This window comes from Schistocerca piceifrons, chromosome X, assembly GCF_021461385.2.
Source record: "Schistocerca piceifrons isolate TAMUIC-IGC-003096 chromosome X, iqSchPice1.1, whole genome shotgun sequence".
Taxonomy (NCBI): Eukaryota; Metazoa; Arthropoda; class Insecta; order Orthoptera; family Acrididae; genus Schistocerca; species Schistocerca piceifrons.
The window spans coordinates 123468907-123489000 of NC_060149.1; the positions used below are offsets into that span (position 1 = coordinate 123468907).

The 20094-nt window shown below is 45.6% G+C and overlaps 1 non-coding gene across 1 annotated transcript; it reads right to left on the reverse strand.

Moving 5' to 3' along the window:
• Window positions 1-16611: 16611 nt before the first annotated feature.
• Trnat-ugu lies at window positions 16612-16685 on the reverse strand. The gene has a single exon. It is a non-coding gene; the product is annotated as a tRNA-Thr (tRNA).
• Between the last annotated feature and the right edge of the window lie 3409 nt (window positions 16686-20094).

Here is a 20094-nt window from a genome sequence, read left to right on the forward strand (position 1 = left end):
TGCTGCCATAGCCCACTATCGACAAATTTCGCCGCACTCTGCTAATGTTACGTCCCACATTGATTTCTGCGGTTATTTCACACAGTACTGCTTGTCTGTTAACAATGGCAAATCTACGCAAACGCCGCTGTTCTCGATCGTTAATTGAAGGCGTTGACCAGTGCCTTGGCCGTGTTGAGAGGTAGTGCCTTGTAATAGTTCTTTATTTACGTGACCATTACGGGACTCCAACCCCAGTTCTCGATACCTGTAATATCGAACTACTTTTCTGCGAAGTAACGGACATATTTTGGTGACAATATTCACATTTGGTTTTATTAATGTATAGATACTCCCATGTATCGATATATTACAGTGATCTGGTTCTTGTGTGTATGCATTTCTGTGAGACTGTCATAATCTTTGAGTTACTTGTAACTGTTTTGGCGCAAATGCGCACAGAGCAGTCTTTGTTTCACTTTGCAGAAGTTAAGTTGTTATTTCGCTTAGTAAAAGAACAGTCAAGTCTTGTGTTTGGTTAAAGTGGAAATTAAATATATGAAGATTGATACAAAACTGTTTTCTTGATGATGTGACAATTAAGAAGAAGTATATGTGAATTCACAAGAAGTTTATTAAAAATGTGGATCGTGAACACCAAGTCAAAAATTATTTCTACCATGCCATTGTTCTGATCTGGGATTGTTTGATCATTAAGAATTTCCTGAAAAACGCATTTGTTAGGTCTTCAAATATTGCTAAAATGCAGATCTGGACCTTCTAGCAGTCAAAGTGGAATCACCCTAGAATCAACAAGATGAGCCATAACGACTTCGACGAAATCTACGTGGGAATCCATTCAAAATAAGTGCCAAATTAATGACTTTTTTACGGTGACCTCATTATTTCTATTCTGACGATACTATCCACAGTCAATAACTTAGTCATTGCCCGATAAAGCGAACATATGCTGCGTGAGCAACATCATTAATCTGATTTCTAATCTACTTTGCAAGTGGTGGTATTGTTAGAGCCTGAAATTTGGTATTCTCGGCACACTCTTGGATCCAGATATACTGAATTCTCTAACGATTTCTGAAATGGAATGCCCCATGCGTCTAGCTCCGGCTACCATTCCTCGTTCAAAGTCTGTTAATTCCCGTCGTGCGGATATAACCACATCGGTAACGTTTTAACATGAATCATCTACATCTACATGATTACTCTGCAATTCACATGTAAATGTTTGGCAGAGGGTTCATCGAACCACAATCATACTATCTCTCTACCATTCCACTCCCGAACAGCGCGCGGGAAAAACGAACACCTAAACCTTTCTGTTCGAGCTCTGATTTCTCTTATTTTATTTTGATGTTCATTCCTACCTATGTAGGTTGGGCTCAACAAAATATTTTCGCATTCGGAAGAGAAAGTTGGTGACTGAAATTTCGTAAATAGATCTCGTCGCGACGAAAAACGTCTTTGCTTTAATGCCTTCCATCCCAACTCGCGTATCATATCTGCCACACTCTCTCCACTATTACGTGATAATACAAAACGAGCTGCTCTTTTTTGCACCATTTCGATGTCCTCCGTCGATCCCACCTGGTAAGGATCCCACACCGCGCAGCAATATTCTAACAGAGGACGAACGAGTGTAGTGTAAGCTGTTTCTTTAGTGGACTTGTTGCATCTTCTAAGTGTCCTGCCAATGAAACGCAACCTTTGGCTCGCCTTCCCCACAATATTATCTATGTGGTCTTTCCAACTGAAGTTTTTCGTAATTTTAACACCCAGGTACTTAGTTGAATTAACAGCACTGAGAATTGTACTATTTATCGAGTAATCGAATTCCAACGGATTTCTTTTGGAACTCATGTGGATCACCTCATACTTTTCGTTATTTAGCGTCAACTGCCATCTGCCACACCATACAGCAATCTTTTCTAAATCTCTTTGCAACTGATACTGGTCTTCGGATGACCTTACTAGACGGTAAATTACAGCATCATCTGAGAACAACTTAAGAGAACTGCTCAGATTGTCACCCAGGTCATTTATATAGATCAGGAACAGCAGAGGTCCCAGGACGCTTCCCTGGGGAATACCTGATATCACTTCAGTTTTACTCGATGATTTGCCGTGTATTACTACGAACTGCTACCTTCCTCACAGGAAATCACGAATCCAGTCGCACAACTAAGACGATACCCCATAGGCCCGCAGCTTGATTAGAAGTCACTTGTGAGGAACGGTGTCAAAAGCTTTCCGCAAATCTAGAAATACGGAATCAACTTGAGATCCCCTGTCAATAACAATGGCAAATCTACGGAAACGCCGCTGTTCTCGATCGTTAATTGAAGGCGTTGGCCAGTGCCTTGGATGTGGTGAGAGGTAATGCCTGAAATTTGGCATTCTCGGCACACTCTTGGGTCCCGATATACTGAATTCTCGAACGATTTCCGAAATGGAATGCCCCATGCGTCTAGCTCCGGCTACCATTCCTCGTCCAAAGTCTGTTAATTCCTGTCGTGCGGATATAACCACATCGGTAACGATTCCACATGAATCACCTGACTAAAATGACAGCTCCGTCGAGGCACTGCCATTTTATGCCTTGTGTACGCAGTACTACCGCCATCTGTATATATGCAATCAGTGTCTCACTACTTTTTTCACCTCAGTGTAATACAATGGAAGAACGGCATGACGCTACGCCGAGCCGTTCCCGCAGCGACGGTAGCCACACCGCAGTACTTTCGTATGTGTACATAAGCACCTACGAGAAATCGGATCCTTTCGTGTTATAATGAAAGATGTTGGCCATATGAAGTATGCCAAAGCTCCCAATCTGGAAACGAATCTGATATATGCGACTAGTGTCAATCGTGCCACCAGTAGTAGCCGCCTTTCACGAGCCACAAACACAAATCAAACAATTGTTTTGAGTGAAACTTCCTGGCAGATTAAAACTGTGTGCCGGACCGAGACTCGACCTCGGGACCTTTGCCTTTCGCGGGCAAGTGCTCTACCAACTGAGCTACCCAAGCACGACTCACACCCCGTCCTCACAGCTTTACTTCCGCCAGTACCTCGCCTCCTACTGTCCAAGCTTTACAGAAGCTCTCCTGCGAACCTTGCCCGCCGCGAAAGGCAAAGGTCCCGAGTTCGAGTCTCGGTCCGGCACACAGTTTTAATCTGCCAGGAAGTTCCATATCAGCGCACACTCCGCTGCAGAGTGAAAATCTCATTCTGGAATTGTTTTGAGTATCTTATACGAACACTGGGGCCTTATGAGATCATATTACAGGGTTCAAATGGCTCTAAGCACCATGGGACTTAACATCTACGGTCATCAGTCCCCTAGACTTAGAAGTACTTAAACCTAACTAACCTAAGGACATCACACACATCCATGCCCGAGGCAGGATTCGAACCTGCGACCGTAGCATCAGCGCGGTTCCGGACTGAAGCGCCTAGAACCGCTCGGCCACAGTAGCCCGCTATATTACAGGGTTTTCACTGTTTTGCAGGTATTTTTACAGGAACAAAAATACGAGAGGACTTTAAAAACTAAACTACACTTATCGTCCCTCGCTAAGATCATCTTTCAACAAGAGTGGCACACTATCAGAAGGGAGTACATGTTCTGGGATTCGTGCTGGCGGCTGGTCCTGGCGGAGGTTCGAGTCCTCCCTCGGGCATGGGTGTGTGTGTTTGTCCTTAGGATAATTTAGGTTAAGTAGTGTGTAAGCTTAGGGACTGGTGACTTTAGCAGTTAATAAGTCCCATAAGATTTCACACACATTTCAACATTTTTGATTCGTGCTGTCAAAATTCTGCTGCGGTGCGTTTAACAGGTGCATCACAGTGTGACAGTGAAATGGTGTGTGAACTGGGAATGTACTCCAATGGGGGACGCTATGATTCTTGTGGGCAACCGGGGACAAAACTGCAATCAGGATCTCCGTGAAATTCTGGTTGTATGTGGACCAAATGCGATGATGCCTCCAGTAACAGTGATATTGTGTCAATATGACCAAGACCCCAGAGACATTGGAGATACTTATCACGAAGGAAGGCCCTCGCTGTCGACCTCAGACTGCAATGTTCAGACAACAGAGGAACTGATTTGCAGCAATCCCGTATCGATGAGGATCAACGACGAGAACCATGACACAGTGGTTCACAGATGGCTCCGTCACCAAGGGGCAGATTGCTACAAGGAACTGCTACAACGTTCCGACTGTTGTTTGCATAGACTTGGTGACTATGTTGAAAATAGTCATACGTATCTTTCTCACTATGAAGCGTCGTGCAGCATTCCATTTTAAAGCGCCACTAAGTTTTCTAATTCCCTTCGTAGTAGCAGTGGCAAACTAAATAAAATAACAACACCACAAAATAGTTATTCTAGATAAAAAATCAAATGGCTCTGAGCACTATGGGACTTAACTTCTGAGGACATCAGTCCCCTAGAACTTAGAACTACTTAACCCTAACTAACATAAGGACATCACATACATCCATGCCCGAGGCAGGATTCGAACCTGCGACAGTAGCGGTCGCGCGGTTCCAGACTGTAGCGCCTAGAACGTCTCGGCCACTCCGGACGGCAGTTACTCTAGACTAACGAAATTTTGGGAATACATTTGTCTAGGTAATATACACTCCTGGAAATTGAAATAAGAACACCGTGAATTCATTGTCCCAGGAAGGGGAAGCTTTATTGACACATTCCTGGGGTCAGATACATCACATGATCACACTGACAGAACCACAGGCACATAGACGCAGGCAACAGAGCATGCACAATGTCGGCACTAGTACAGTGTATATCCACCTTTCGCAGCAATGTAGGCTGCTATTCTCCCATGGAGACGATCGTAGAGATGCTGGATGTAGTCCTGTGGAACGGTTTGCCATGCCATTTCCACCTGGCGCCTCAGTTGGACCAGCGTTCGTGCTCAATGGGGGACAGATCCGGAGATCTTGCTGGCCAGGGTAGTTGACTTACACCTTCTAGAGCACGTTGGGTGGCACGGGATACATGCGGACGTGCATTGTCCTGTTGGAACAGCAAGTTCCCTTGCCGGTCTAGGAATGGTAGAACGATGGGTTCGATGACGGTTTGGATGTACCGTGCACTATTCAGTGTCCCCTCGACGATCACCAGTGGTGTACGGCCAGTGTAGGAGATCGCTCCCCACACCATGATGCCGGGTGTTGGCCCTGTGTGCCTCGGTCGTATGCAGTCCTGATTGTGGCGCTCACCTGCACGGCGCCAAACACGCATACGACCATCATTGGCACCAAGGCAGAAGCGACTCTCATCGCTGAAGACGACACGTCTCCATTCGTCCCTCCATTCACGCCTGTCGCGACACCACTGGATGCGGGCTGCACGATGTTGCGGCGTGAGCGGAAGACGGCCTAACGGTGTGCGGGACCATAGCCCAGCTTCATGGAGACGGTTGCGAATGGTCCTCGCCGATACCCCAGGAGCAACAGTGTCCCTAATTTGCTGGGAAGTGGCGGTGCGGTCCCCTACGGCACTGCGTAGGATCCTACGGTTTTGGCGTGCATCCGTGCGTCGCTGCGGTCCGGTCCCAGGTCGACGGGCACGTGCACCTTCCGCCGACCACTGGCGACAACATCGATGTACTGTGGAGACCTCACGACCCACGTGTTGAGCAATTCGGCGGTACGTCCACCCGGCCTCCCGCATGCCCACTATACGCCCTCGCTCAAAGTCCGTCAACTGCACATACGGTTCACGTCCACGCAGTCGCGGCATGCTACCAGTGCTACCAGTGTTAAAGACTGCGATGGAGCTCCGTATGCCACGGCATACTGGCTGACACTGACGGTGGCGGTGCACAAATGCTGCGCAGCTAGCGCCATTCGACGGCCAACACCGCGGTTCCTGGTGTGTCCGCTGTGCCGTGCGTGTGATCATTGCTTGTACAGCCCTCTCGCAGTGTCCGGACAAATATGGTGGGTCTGACACACCGGTGTCGATGTGTTCTTTTTTCCATTTCCAGGAGTGTATTTAAGTGATTAACATTGCAAGATCACGAGTTAATGTTAGCGCGGAACAAGCCATTGGAAATGTGAACTGCTGGTCCATTAAGAACCGGTGTGACCGCCAGAATGTTGACTGCAAGCATGCAAAAATTCAAAATGGTTCAAATGGCTCTGAGCACTATGGGACTTAACAGCTATGGTCATCAGTCCCCTAGAACTTAGAACTACTTAAACCTAACTAACCTAAGGACATCACACAACACCCAGTCATCACATGCAAAAATTCATGCATTGTGTTCTCCACGTGCCGAATTTCAATTTCTGGGATGGAGTTCCTCGCCTTTTGCACTTGGTCAGTCAATGCAAGATCAGTTAATGCTGTTTGTGGATGACGATGGAGTTGTCATCCGATGATGGCCGTTATGTTCTCAGCCGGCCACTGTGGCCGAGAGGTTCTATGCGCTTCAGGCCGGAACCGCGCTGCTGCTACGGTCGCAGTTTCGAATACTTCCTCGGGCATGGTTGTGTGTGATGTCCTCAGGTTAGTTAGGTTTAAGTAGTTTTACGTCTAGGGGACTGATGACCTCAGATGTTAAGTTCAAAAATGGTTCAAATGGCTCTGAGCACTATGGGACTCAACATCTGAGGTCATCAGTCCCCTAGAACTGAGAACTACTTAAACCTAACTAACCTAAGGACATCACACACATCCATGCCCGAGGCAGGATTCGAACCTGCGACCGTAGCGGTCGCGCGGTTCCAGACGGTAGTGCCTAGAACCGCTCGGCCACACCGGCCGGCAGATGTTAAGTCCCATAGCGCTTAGAGCCATTTGAACCATTTTGAACCCATATTTTCTCGAATGGAGAGAGATCTGGTGATTGAGCAGGCCGAGGCAACATGACGAAAATGTATGTTTGGTTACAACAGTGGTATGTGGGCGGCCGTTATCCTGTTGGAAAATCCCCCATAGAATTCTGCTCATGATGGCAGCACAAGAGGTCAAATCACCAGACTGAAGTACAAATTTGCAATCAGAGTGAGTGATATAACCACGAGAGTGCTCCTGCTCTCATACTAAATCGTACTCCAGACCTTAAACCCAGGAGTAGGTCCAGTGTGTCTAGCTGACAGACAGGTTGGTTGCAGACCCTCAACTGTCCTCCTCCTAGTCAACACACGGCCATCACTGGCACAGAGGCATATCCAGCTTTCATCAGAAAAGACGACAGACTTCTATACTCCCTTCAATGAGCTCTCGCTTAACACCACCGAAGACACTAATGGTAGTAGTGCAGCGTCAGTAGAACGCACGCTACGGGGCGTATGGCTTGGAGATGTCCTTGAAGTAACCGATTTGTAACACTCCGTTGTGTCACTGTGGTGTGAAATACTGCTCAGATTGCTGCTGCTGATTCAGTATGATGCACCAGAGCCATACGCCGAACAAGATGGTCTTCCCTCTCGGTAGTGCCACGTGACCTTCCAAATGGTTCAAATGGCTCTGAGCACTATGGGACTTAACAACTGAGGTCATCAGTCCTCTAGTCTTAGAACTATTTAAACCTAACTAAGCTAAGGACATCACACACATCAATGCCCGAGGCAGGATTCGAACCTGCGACCGTAGCGGTCGCGCGGTTCCGGACTGAAGCGCCTGGAACCTCTCGGCCACAACGGCCGGCCGTGACCTTCCAGAGACCGGTCTTTTCGCGACCGTAAATTCTCGTGACCACCTCTGCCGGGATCATGTACAGTCGCTACATTCCTGCCAAGTCCTCCTGCAGTATCGTGGTAGGAACACCCAGCTTCTCGTAGCCCTACAACACGTCCCCGTTCAAACTCAGAGAGGTGTGGGTAATGGGTTTTTGTCGCCTTAAAGGCATTATTGGCTATCATGAACTCACGACATCCATTCTCAACGGTAGCTAACGCTCACGACCGTTACAGCGTGTATTTAAAACAAACCTGATTTGATCCTCATAGTGACACTACTAGCGTCACTCTTATGTGACTGGCCCGAAATCTGAATAGACATAATGTTTCAAATGTAGAAACACGCCTACCAACTTTCGTTTATGTTGCAAACCTCCTTCTTAGCGTTGCGATTTTTTTCCGTCAGTGTATACTATTACTCTGTAACCAGCCACCGGAGAACAACGGTCTCCGGTATCAAAACACTCAGAAAATATATGGAAATAAGGGCATATTTCTTGTGTAGTCAGAGTATATACAGCCTTTTAACGTGAGTTTTTGCGTGACCGGGATTAGCCGAGCGGTCTCAGGCGCTGTAGTCATGGACTGTGCGGCTGGTCCCTGCGGAGGTTTGAGTCCTCCCTCGGGCATGGGTGTGTGCGTTTGTCCTTAGGATAATTTAGGTTAAGTAGTGTGTAAGCTTAGGGATTGATGACCTTAGCAGTTAAGTCCCATAAGATATCACACACATTTGAACATTTGGTTTTGCGCGGCGCTGGATGTCTCCGCTGTTTCGTTTCCCACGGGCGGTTGCAGAGTATATCTGTGTTGTCCTCTTGTTGACAGATAAAGTGGCCATACATCGCGCAGATCTGCTCAGATTTTTTTTCTATTCCTGCCATTAACTGACCTTGATAAATGACGCGGAGTGACGTTTAATAGCCAAGAATCAGTCAGATGAGATTCTGGAAACAATTTCTTTCCGGGCTTGAATTGCACTTTCTAAGTTCTCTTCCTCTGGATCTCTATTTGGCATATGGCATACCAACTAACTTCTCCGCCGAACAAGCGATCCGCTTCCGGCTATCTAGATAAAATTTAACTTTGTTTTCCACAGATTGCTTAAGCAATGCAAAGAAGATTCACCAATCCTATACTGAAACTTCCTGGCAGATTAAAACTGTGTGCCGGACCGAGACTCGAACTCGGAAGGTCTTTCAGGAGTGCTAGTTCTGCAAGGTTCGCAGGAGAGCTTCTGTAAAATTTGGAAGGTAGGAGACGAGGTACTAGCAGAAGTAAAGCTGTGAGGACGGGGCGTGAGTCGTGCTTCGGTAGCTCAGATGGTATAGCACTTGCCCGCGAATGGCAAAGGTCCCGAGTTCGAGTCTCGGTCCGGCACACAGTTTTAATCTGCCAGGAAGTTTCATATCAGCGCACACTCCGGTGAAGAGTGAAAATCTCATTCTGGAATCCTATACTGTGCTCAGCTTCTAGCGAAGATAAACCCTAATCTTCGCTTCTAATATGTTCCCAACAGCTACCGTAAGAGATTTTGTGGTTGTGGCTAACGTGAAGAATGTTGTTGTGAAACAGAATCGCAACTTTTCGCCTACCTACAATCTTACATTCATATGGAACGGTATCTGGCAATTTCTGAACCCAGTGCTATAATCCTCTTGTATTTCGCGATGATTTCGTAACAATGTGGCGTCCCTATATTTATATCTGCCGTCCGCTAGCAGTCTCTGAGAATCACAGCTATACTGGTTAAAACAGTGACAAAGCAGTTGACGTGTATTACTGGGTAAACTCCCTTTACGCTCTCTAGATGACTAGCGATAATGTAACTGATTGTTGGCGCTGCAAATAGTTGCAAGAAGCATCGCTCTGTTACTAAATACACACCATTAGCGATCGCCTTCTTCATATATTCAGATCAATATAACACAAATTGTAGGGAACTGAAGTCTGATCGTCACTTCAACGACGCATAGGAAGGCGTAAGGGTATACTCGGAACAATCAGCGGTCCCCAGAATCTCGTGTTCACTAGACTGGTCAGTGACGAAGAGTTTCACGTTTCTGATCAAACATGAAAGTGCTGCTAAAACTTTTTGCTGCTGCCATTAGCAACTGGTGACCAGTGGGTGGATTCTGCTGCGAGGCATTCCGAAACGAGGTACATTTGTTTGCAAAGTTCCGTTGCGATCAAATGTCGCCTGTCAACAGTTCTGATAAATGTCAGAGCTCTTGCGTCACGTCAAAAAATACCTCACTCTCTGGCCAGGACTGCAAAAGCATTCTACGAATTTATCGGATTGTGGGAGGAGTAGGAGCTCACGTGTACACCTTTGTTACAATGCTGGACGGTTTTATTTGCTCTATCGTGCACCAGTTTCGATCCTAGCGGCACTTTACTGGGTCAGCACCCGCCTCCGTTTCTGAGGTCACTGCCGCACGCTAGTATGGTGTCGCTCGATCCGAACGTAATCGGTCCGAATTCTAGAGATAGAAGGAACATTCATGGCCTGTATTTGTTCCACATGAGGAAGAAAGGTAGTAGAGTACTGATCTCGATTACCAAATACGCACAAATGTGCTTTATCTGCAGTGTCTAATGCAGTGAGAACAATGCACAGAGAATTATCTGCACACGACCAAGCTTTTTACAAGTGCACCACATTGCGAGCGCAGAGCACAATACAGGCGCAAACGTAAGCTACGACAAGTGCAGTACTCGACATTCCAGATAGCATTAGAACTTAAGGTCGACATGACAAAAGACATGACATACCTACAGGGTGAAAAGTATTTAAACCGACAAACTGTAGGAGGTTGTAGGGGACATCAAAACAAATATTTTTCCCTAATGTCATTTTTTCCTATGAGGATTATTTAAACGGGTGGAGGCATTATTATGCTCTTCACTTGTTAGAGGCCGTATTACGATCTTCAGTTGTTGGAGGGCGTATTACGCTCTTCAGTTGTAGGCAACTGCTGTCCACCAGTGTAGCAGTGCATTGTCTCTGTTTGCTAATTGAGCGATACACGTGGAGTGATATGGTTGATCAACAACAATATCCTAATCAACGTATTCCACATCATACAACCTTTGCTGCTGTGTACCAACGTCTGCGTGAGACCGGGTCATTTAGCAGATTACCTGGACAGGGATGCCGTCGCACTGTAAGAACGCAGCAATTTGAGGAAGCTGTCTTGCAGCATGTGGAGCAGGATCCTTCAATCAGCACTCGTGCAATTGCACGTAACATGCGGACGAATCACACGAATGTAAGAACAGTCCTTCGAGAGCAGTTGTTACTTCCATTTCACTTACAGCATGTTCACAACCTGGAACCAGTTGATTATCCACGCAGAGCACAGATTTCACAGTGGTACCTGGAACAGTGTGAAATGCATCCTACATTTCCATCCTCTGTGATATTTACCGATGAAGATGTTCTTCGTTAATGTGTGGGTCGGTGTTGTTGGGAACTGTTTAATTGGGCCGTATCTGGTACCTAGGCCATTAAACGGCAGGCTCTATTACAATTTTCTCGCCAGAGCATTCCCAGAATTGCTGGAAGACGTCCCCCTCCCTGCAAGACAACGCATGTGGTTCCAACATGACGGGGCGCCGACACATTTCAGTCAACGTGTGCGTCAATTCCTGGACCGACGGTTCCCAGAAAAGTGGATTAGCAGAGGTGGTCCTGTACCATGGCCTGCTCGATCCCACATATGTCCCCTCTTGACTTTTTTGTGTGGGGTGAGATGTGCAGCCTTGCTTACGCAACTCCCGTTGCGTCAGAAGAGCATCTGGTTGCCCGGATAGTAGCAGCAGCAGGAAAAATTCACGATACTCCTGAGGTTTTTGCCTGTGTCAGACAAAACATGATCCGACGGTGTAACCATTGTTTACGTGTCAATGGAGGCATTTTTTAAAATCTACTGTAATTGAAATTGGGTTGTGTTAATGTGTTGCCGGCCGCGGTGGCCATGCGGTTTTAGGCGCTCAGTCCGGAACCGAACCGCGCGACTGCTACGGTCGCAGGTTCGAATCCTGCCTCGGTCATGGATGTGTGTGATGTCCTTAGGTTAGTTAGGTTTAAGTAGTTCTGAGTTCTAGGGGACTGATGACCACAGATGTTAAGTCCCATAGTGCTCAGAGCCATTTGAACCATTTGTTAATGTGTTGTCTCTTGGTCATAAAAAAATGGAAAAGTGTTTGTTGGTTTAATTAATTTGCCGCCAGAGAAATCTTCCTATACCGGTTTAAATACTCCTCATAGGAAAAAATGACATTAGGGAAAAATATTTGTTTTGATGTCCCATACAACCTTACAGAGTTTGTCGGTTTAAATACTTTTCACCTTGTATATGCACATATATGGATGGCGGTAGTATCGAGTACATAAGGCATAAAAGGGCGGTGCATTGTCAGATCTGTAATTTGTACTCAGGTGATTCATGTGAAAAAGTTTCCGATGTGATTGTGGCCGCAGGACGGGATTTAACAGACTATGAACGCGGAGTGGTAGCTGGAGCTAGGCGCATGGGACATTCCATTTCGGAAATCGGTAGGGAATTCAATATTCCGAAATCCACTGTGTCAAGAGTGTACCGCGAATACCAAATTTCAGGCATTACTTCTCACCACGGACAACGCAGTGCCCTACGGCCTTCGCTTAACGACCCAGAGCAGTGCCGTTGGCGTAAAGGTATAGCTGCTGGCAGACGAGCCAATCTGCGTGAAAATACCACAGAAATCAATATGGGACGTACGACGAACGTATGCGCTAGGACAATGCGGCGAAATTTGCCGTTAAAAGACTATGGCAACACGCGACCGACGCGAGTGCCTTTGCTAAGAGCATGACGTCGCCTGCAGCGCCTGTCCCGGGATCGTGACAACATTAGCTGGACCCTAGACGACTGGAAAACCGTGACCCGGTCCCGATTTCAGTTTGTAAGCGACGATGGTAGTGTTAGAGTATGGCGCAAACCCCATAAAGTCGCGGATGTTATGTTCGAGTATAATGGCTTTCCTGGAGACTAGAAATCTGCTCTGTAGGAATCAGCATGGGATTCGAAAAAGACGATCGTGCGAAACCCTGTTCGCGCTATTCGTCCACGAGACTCAGAGGGCCATAGACACGGGTTCCCAGGTAGATGCCGTGTTTCTTGACTTCCGCAAGGCGTTTGATACAGTTCCCCACAGTCGTTTAATGAACAAAGTAAGAGCATATGGACTATCAGACCAATTGTGTGATTGGATTGAAGAGTTTCTAGATAACAGAACGCAGCATGTCATTCTCAATGGAGAGAAGTCTTCCGAAGTAAGAGTGATTTCAGGTGTGTCGCAGGGGAGTGTCGTAGGACCGTTGCTGTTCACAATATACATAAATGACCTTGTGGATAACATCGGAAGTTCACTGAGGCTTTTTGCGGATGATGCTGTGGTATATCGAGAGGTTGTAACAATGGAAAATTGTACTGAAATGCAGGAGGATCTGCAGCGAATTGACGCATGGTGCAGGGAATGGCAATTGAATCTCAATGTAGACAAGTGTAATGTACTGCGAATACATAGAAAGAAACATCCCTTATCATTTAGCTACAATATAGCAGGTCAGCTACTGGAAGCAGTTAATTTCATAAATTATCTGGGAGTAGGCATTAGGAGTCATTTAAAATGAAATGATCATATAAAGTTGATCGTCGGTAACTACTAATGTAGGGCCCCTTACTCGCGGCATTTCACTAATTCCCTTCCGCATAACAGGTTCAAACTCATAAGGAAATCGGCGAAATGCCCCGAATGATAAGGATAATATACAAGAGGCATTACATGAGTAGTGTGACTAATTTGAGAGTTTGTGCCTGACGGGAGGCGTGGTAGGGTAGTCCATGCCGTTGCACAGTCTACTGTGTCTGGACGGCTTAGTGGTCAGAGCATCTGTCTAGTAAGCAGGAGGGTTCGAATCCCGGTCCGGCCAAATTTTCAACTCCCCTATTGATTTCAATCAATACCCACTCGCAGCCAGTGTCTGTAATTCCTTTGTGTCTCAATTCATAATGGCTGCTGGATCAGAGTGGTTTTTCTTCTTTCGGACATGTCCGAAAGAACAGACTTCACATGTACGAGCAGACGTGTTCCCACATCACAACCTTAACAGGGAGTAGCATGAAAAACGTGGTTCTTGTTGTCTAATACTCCAACGAGAATATTAGAATGGACACTGGACTGTCTTTCCTTTTTCCTACATAGCCACATTGCATATTTCATTGCCAGTTGGTGACGTATTAGTTCACAGATGCGTGATAGAAGCACTCCTAGACATTGAAAAAATAGGTCAGTGTTTAACGTCTGTATCAATCGGGGAAAAACGTACATTTTAATAGAGTATTCGGCCGTTAGTCTGCTCTTGGTTCTCTAAACACTAACTCAGTGTCAAAACCAATACCTCAGCTCGTTGTGAAGATCTAGAGGTGGAATTCATGCAGAAATGGACAGAGTAGGTGTTGAGGATGTATGTAGCAACAAAGTCGACGTCCGCAGGACATAAAGAAATAGAAACTCACATTAGACCTGTTCATAAAGTGACAAATAAAAAAGATACGGCCTTGAATAAATTCTCATTCACGTACAAGCCTTGCTTTGCCATTATGACTCCCCCCCCCCCCCTCCCCCTCCCACGGGTGTTAAGCTGGACGTAAACAGGTATACGGATATAAAATAAATACTGCAGTAGGGTTGAGCTATATTTTCTTCGGGCTAGTGTTTCATTGCTCATAAACGTTTAGCTCCCTTTTAAAACATAAATAATTCTGGATAAAGTGCGTTGCGATTAGATTTTTATCTACAGATGGGAGTAAAACGTTATTTAATTATCATAAAAACGAAACGCCTCGTCTTGTAATTTACATTACAGCCTGAAAGTGTGGCAGTCCATTGCACACGTCGTAAAGTCTGCAGTATACTCCCTAATGCAATGCTAAGAACAGGTATCAATTATTTGTTACTGGGAAGTGCGTACCATGAGACATAAATGAGTAATTATTAAAGGACTCGCAAATGGAAAGGAGCTATAAAACTCAAAGATGACGATATGTTACACTTTCAGCGGAAGAAAGTTCTCCTTGTTAATTAAATTAAGAATGACGAATTTCTTTCAGAAAGATAACATTAATCCACGGAAGCAATGTACTACATTAAGTTGATTTTCTCATTCTCCTTTGTGAGCTGCCTATAAAATTTCGATACCTTCCATGATAACATGTAAGTTTAAGATGTGCTTGCTGAATATTGTTTGCATGATGTTCCCCACTTTTAAACTTTCAAAGATGAGTTGGTTGGTTAAATATCGATGAAGAAAGAGCTGAACCAGAATTATTTTCAATCTTTTTTTACTGATTTCAGAATGAAATGCAGCATATACTGAACTGCTTTCAAACTTCCTGGCAGATTAATGTGATTAATGTTCGAAGACCATCATCACTTAAATCAGCGTCGTTTTATTAACAATGACCACCGAGTCCGGCGGCGTAGCTGTGTAGATGCGAAACTTGCACTGGCAGGAGCCAACTTTAAATACCGGACTTCCGTTCTCCTTTGTTTTATAAGGCACTTCGGGGGAAGATGAGGATGATAACGGCAACAAAGCAGCTGCCAATTCGATACACAAGCTAATGATATTATTGCTAACATGATGTTAAGGATTGACACAAATATGGTTTTCGTTACGTCATATCATCTATCTCAATTCACAGTCTGATACGTAAATTTAAATTTATACCTCATTGTCTACTGAAATAGTTAATCATTTGACCTGCAAAAGCTTTTTAATATCACGTTACAAATTGTTGAATGAAGTATAGACGCATATTTTGAAAAATCTCTTTTTTTCAGAGGCATGTCATTTAACTTTTTTAGTAAAGCTAATACGTTTCAAATGTGGAAGAAAATGAAAAGTCATACGTAAAGCCTTTTTTTACCTGTATCTTATGCAATGTAGCAGACCACAATGTCTGTACCTAACTGGAATTAGGAGACAAGACAGAAATTCACCTAGGCGAGTGTCACAGTTCCCCTAAGACCTAATCTGAGATTAAAAAGTTTACTCCTAACAACATATACCGCCACCAGTCGATTAAAGGAGAAAGAGGGGAGGCCATTTCTGAAATTTACCAACAACGGAACCGTTACACAGTTTCAGACTCCGCATTTAGAGCAAGCTTCCATGTCAATTAGAAATCTGCGCTTTTTTTAATATCCAGATACTGCATTTTTTGAACTCTAGATCTAATGAAAGTATCATCGATTAAAAGCACCTTGTGTTAACTTTTCAAAATAAAAATGTATGTTTGAATTCAAGTCTGTTATATCACAACGAATCATTGTTTCAATGAGTCAATGACAATCAAATTCGACATGAAAGTTCCTGGCAGGTTAAAACTGTGTGTCGGACTGAGACTCGAACTCGGGACCTTTGCCCCTCGCTGGCAAGTGCAAGTGCAAGGTTCGCAGGAGAGTTTCTATGAAGTTTGGAAAGTAGGAGACGAGCCACTTCTGGAAGTATGGCCGTGAGAAATGGTCGTGAGTTGTGCTTCAGTAGCTCAGTCGGTAGAGCACTTGCCTACGAAAGCAAAGGTCCCGATTTCGAGTCACGGTGCCGCAAACAGTTCCAATCTGCCAAGAAGTTTCATAACAGCGCACACTTCGCTGCAGAGTGAAAATTTCATTCTGGGAATTCGACATGTTTGTAAATTACAACTTAATAATACTGTTTCAACAGTCTGAAATGTTTCTACGAAGAAAATATGTTAATATAATGAAATTACAATGAAATGAACACCCTTAGCTGCTTACAGGCGTTGAAATACGTCAACGGGGACAGATGAACATGTGTGCCCCGACCGGGACTCGAACCCGGGATCTCCTGCTTACATGGCAGACGCTCTATCCATCTGAGCCACCGAGGACACAGAGGATAACGTGACTGCAGGGGTTTATCTCTGGCACGCCTCCCGTGAAACCCACATTCTCAACGTATTGTCCCGCACTACATTCGTAGTGCCCCCGCCCATTATACTCATTACTCGCGGCGCGTTGCCGATTCCCGTAAGAGTTCGGGCACTGTTTGTGCATTCGCACAGAAGAAGAAGATGGTCAAGTGGCCGGTGAGCCGTAACTATATATTTACTAAGATGGTATCTGTTCTTTCTGACTTATTTAATATATAAATATTTTCAACAATGTAGGTAACTTTTATATGATTATTTACGTCTTTCTCTGGCTTCATGAACGACACTTCGCGGTTGTAATACATTGATCGACGCAGTGATGTAACTAATCGACAGAAATTATAGTTGCACCTGATCCTATTGCATACATTAAATATTTGGGACGATGTATACGGATCGATTTAAAGTGAAACGATCACATAAAACAAATCGTAGAATAGGCCAATGCCACACCCGAATTCATTGGCAGAGTGTTCAGGACGTGTAGACCATCCATGAAGGGGACAGCTTACAGAACCCTCGTTCGATCGCTATTCGTATACTGTTTGGCAGTGTGGGACCCTTAATAGGCACAGCTGAAAGAGAAAATAAAGGAGATGCTACGAAAAGTAAGTTTTGTTACCAATATATTGCTTCCTCCACATATGCCTCACGAACAGACAGTGCAAGTAAAATTTAGTAGTTCAGACTGAAAGCAAAGTTTGCCTGTCGTCGTACGTTCGACACACCATTTACATTAGCCGGCCGTTGTGGGCGAGCGGTTCTAGGCGCTTCAGTCCGGGACCGCGCGACTGCTACGGTCGCAGGTTCGAATTCTGCCTCGGGCATGGATGTGTGTGATGTCCTTATGTTAGTTATGTTTAAGTAGTTATAAGTTCTAGGGGATTGATGACCTCAGATTTTAACTCCCATAGTGCTCAGAGCCATTTGAACATTTACAATCGTAACAGGAAAGTGGGAGACGGACACAGGGACAGAAAGTGCCCAGAGCCACACACCTAAAGTTGCCTTGCGGAGTGCAGATGTCGATCTGATTGAATTTCCTCATGTTGAGAAATGACAAGAAGCGTTCTGTTTTAGCTGGTAAAAACATTATTACAGCCAAGATCGCATAAATACTTCTTTATCAGAAATTTTTGTTACAAAATGTGTTCATTGTGAGTTGAAACGTCATGGAAAAATTGCCATGTTAGTGGATAATATGTAGATTTGTCAGAAATAAAACTTTTACAATGACAATGCTGTGTTCATATATGTAGCGAATACAGATGTTTGTTAAGTCTTAACAGTCACTGTATACAGTAATAGTACAATACCACATATGTTTACGTTAGCTTGACATGTTGCATTTACTGATGATTCACCTTGTACCATATACATCTTATAAGGTGGATCGTCAATTAATGGAACATGTCAAGCTAATGTAAACAAATGTGATATTGTACATATTACTATATATTGTGATTTTTAAGACTTAACAATCATCTGTGAGTGCTACATACACTCCTGGAAATTGAAATAAGAACACCGTGAATTCATTGTCCCAGGAAGGGGAAACTTTATTGACACATTCCTGGGGTCAGATACATCACACGATCACACTGACAGAACCACAGGCACATAGACACAGGCAACAGAGCATGCACAATGTCGGCACTAGTACAGTGTATATCCACCTTTCGCAGCAACGCAGGCTGCTATTCTCCCATGGAGACGATCGTAGAGATGCTGGATGTAGTCCTGTGGAACGGCTTGCCATGCCATTTCCACCTGGCGCCTCAGTTGGACCAGCGTTCGTGCTGGACGTGCAGACCGCGTGAGACGACGCTTCATCCAGTCCCAAACATGCTCAATGGGGGACAGATCCGGAGATCTTGCTGGCCAGGGTAGTTGACTTACACCTTCTAGAGCACGTTGGGTGGCACGGGATACATGCGGACGTGCATTGTCCTGTTGGAACAGCAAGTTCCCTTGCCGGTCTAGGAATGGTAGAACGATGGGTTCGATGACGGTTTGGATGTACCGTGCACTATTCAGTGTCCCCTCGACGATCACCAGTGGTGTACGGCCAGTGTAGGAGATCGCTCCCCACACCATGATGCCGGGTGTTGGCCCTGTGTGCCTCGGTCGTATGCAGTTCTGATTGTGGCGCTCACCAGCACGGCGCCAAACACGCATACTACCATCATTGGCACCAAGGCAGAAGCGACTCTCATCGCTGAAGACGACACGTCTCCATTCGTCCCTCCATTCACGCCTGTCGCGACACCACTGGAGGCGGGCTGCACGATGTTGGGGCGTGAGCGGAAGACGGCCTAACGGTGTGCGGGACCGTAGCCCAGCTTCATGGAGACGGTTGCGAATGGTCCTCGCCGATACCCCAGGAGCAACAGTGTCCCTAATTTGCTGGGAAGTGGCGGTGCGGTCCCCTACGGCACTGCGTAGGATCCTACGGTCTTGGCGTGCATCCGTGCGTCGCTGCGGTCCGGTCCCAGGTCGACGGGCACGTGCACCTTCCGCCGACCACTGGCGACAACATCGATGTACTGTGGAGACCTCACGCCCCACGTGTTGAGCAATTCGGCGGTACGTCCACCCGGCCTCCCGCATGCCCACTATACGCCCTCGCTCAAAGTCCGTCAACTGCACATACGGTTCACGTCCACGCTGTCGCGGCATGCTACCAGTGTTAAAGACTGCGATGGAGCTCCGTATGCCACGGCAAACTGGCTGACACTGACGGCGGCGGTGCATAAATGCTGCGCAGCTAGCGCCATTCGACGGCCAACACCGCGGTTCCTGGTGTGTCCGCTGTGCCGTGCGTGTGATCATTGCTTGTACAGCCCTCTCGCAGTGTCCGGAGCAAGTATGGTGGGTCTGACACACCGATGTCAATGTGTTCTTTTTTCCATTTCCAGGAGTGTATGTGGACATGGTCGTGTTCACAACGTGCGTTTTGATTGTTAACGTTTTATTTCTGACAAACTTTTGCATAATGTGCTATACTTTATTCACTAATATGATAACTTGGCATGAGGTTCCAACTCACAATGAACACGTTTTGTAACAAAAATTTCTGAAGACCAGAAGGTAACACCAAAGTCTATCGAAACTGGTTGTCGAAACCAAAGAAGTATTTACGCGATCTTGTCAACAGGAAGCTTTTTACCAAAAGATGTCGATCTATTTTATTTTACTGCTTTCTCGTTCATTCGTTCCTTCTGGCCACACAATCATTCAAGTAATGCTAGGAGATTCAGATGACACATTTTCGAAAGAGTCTGCAGGAATTTGGACGATCCCCGAGTAGATTGGACGTCTGCTGTGTCAAATGTACCAACGGAGAAAAAGCCTACTCTGTGGGCGA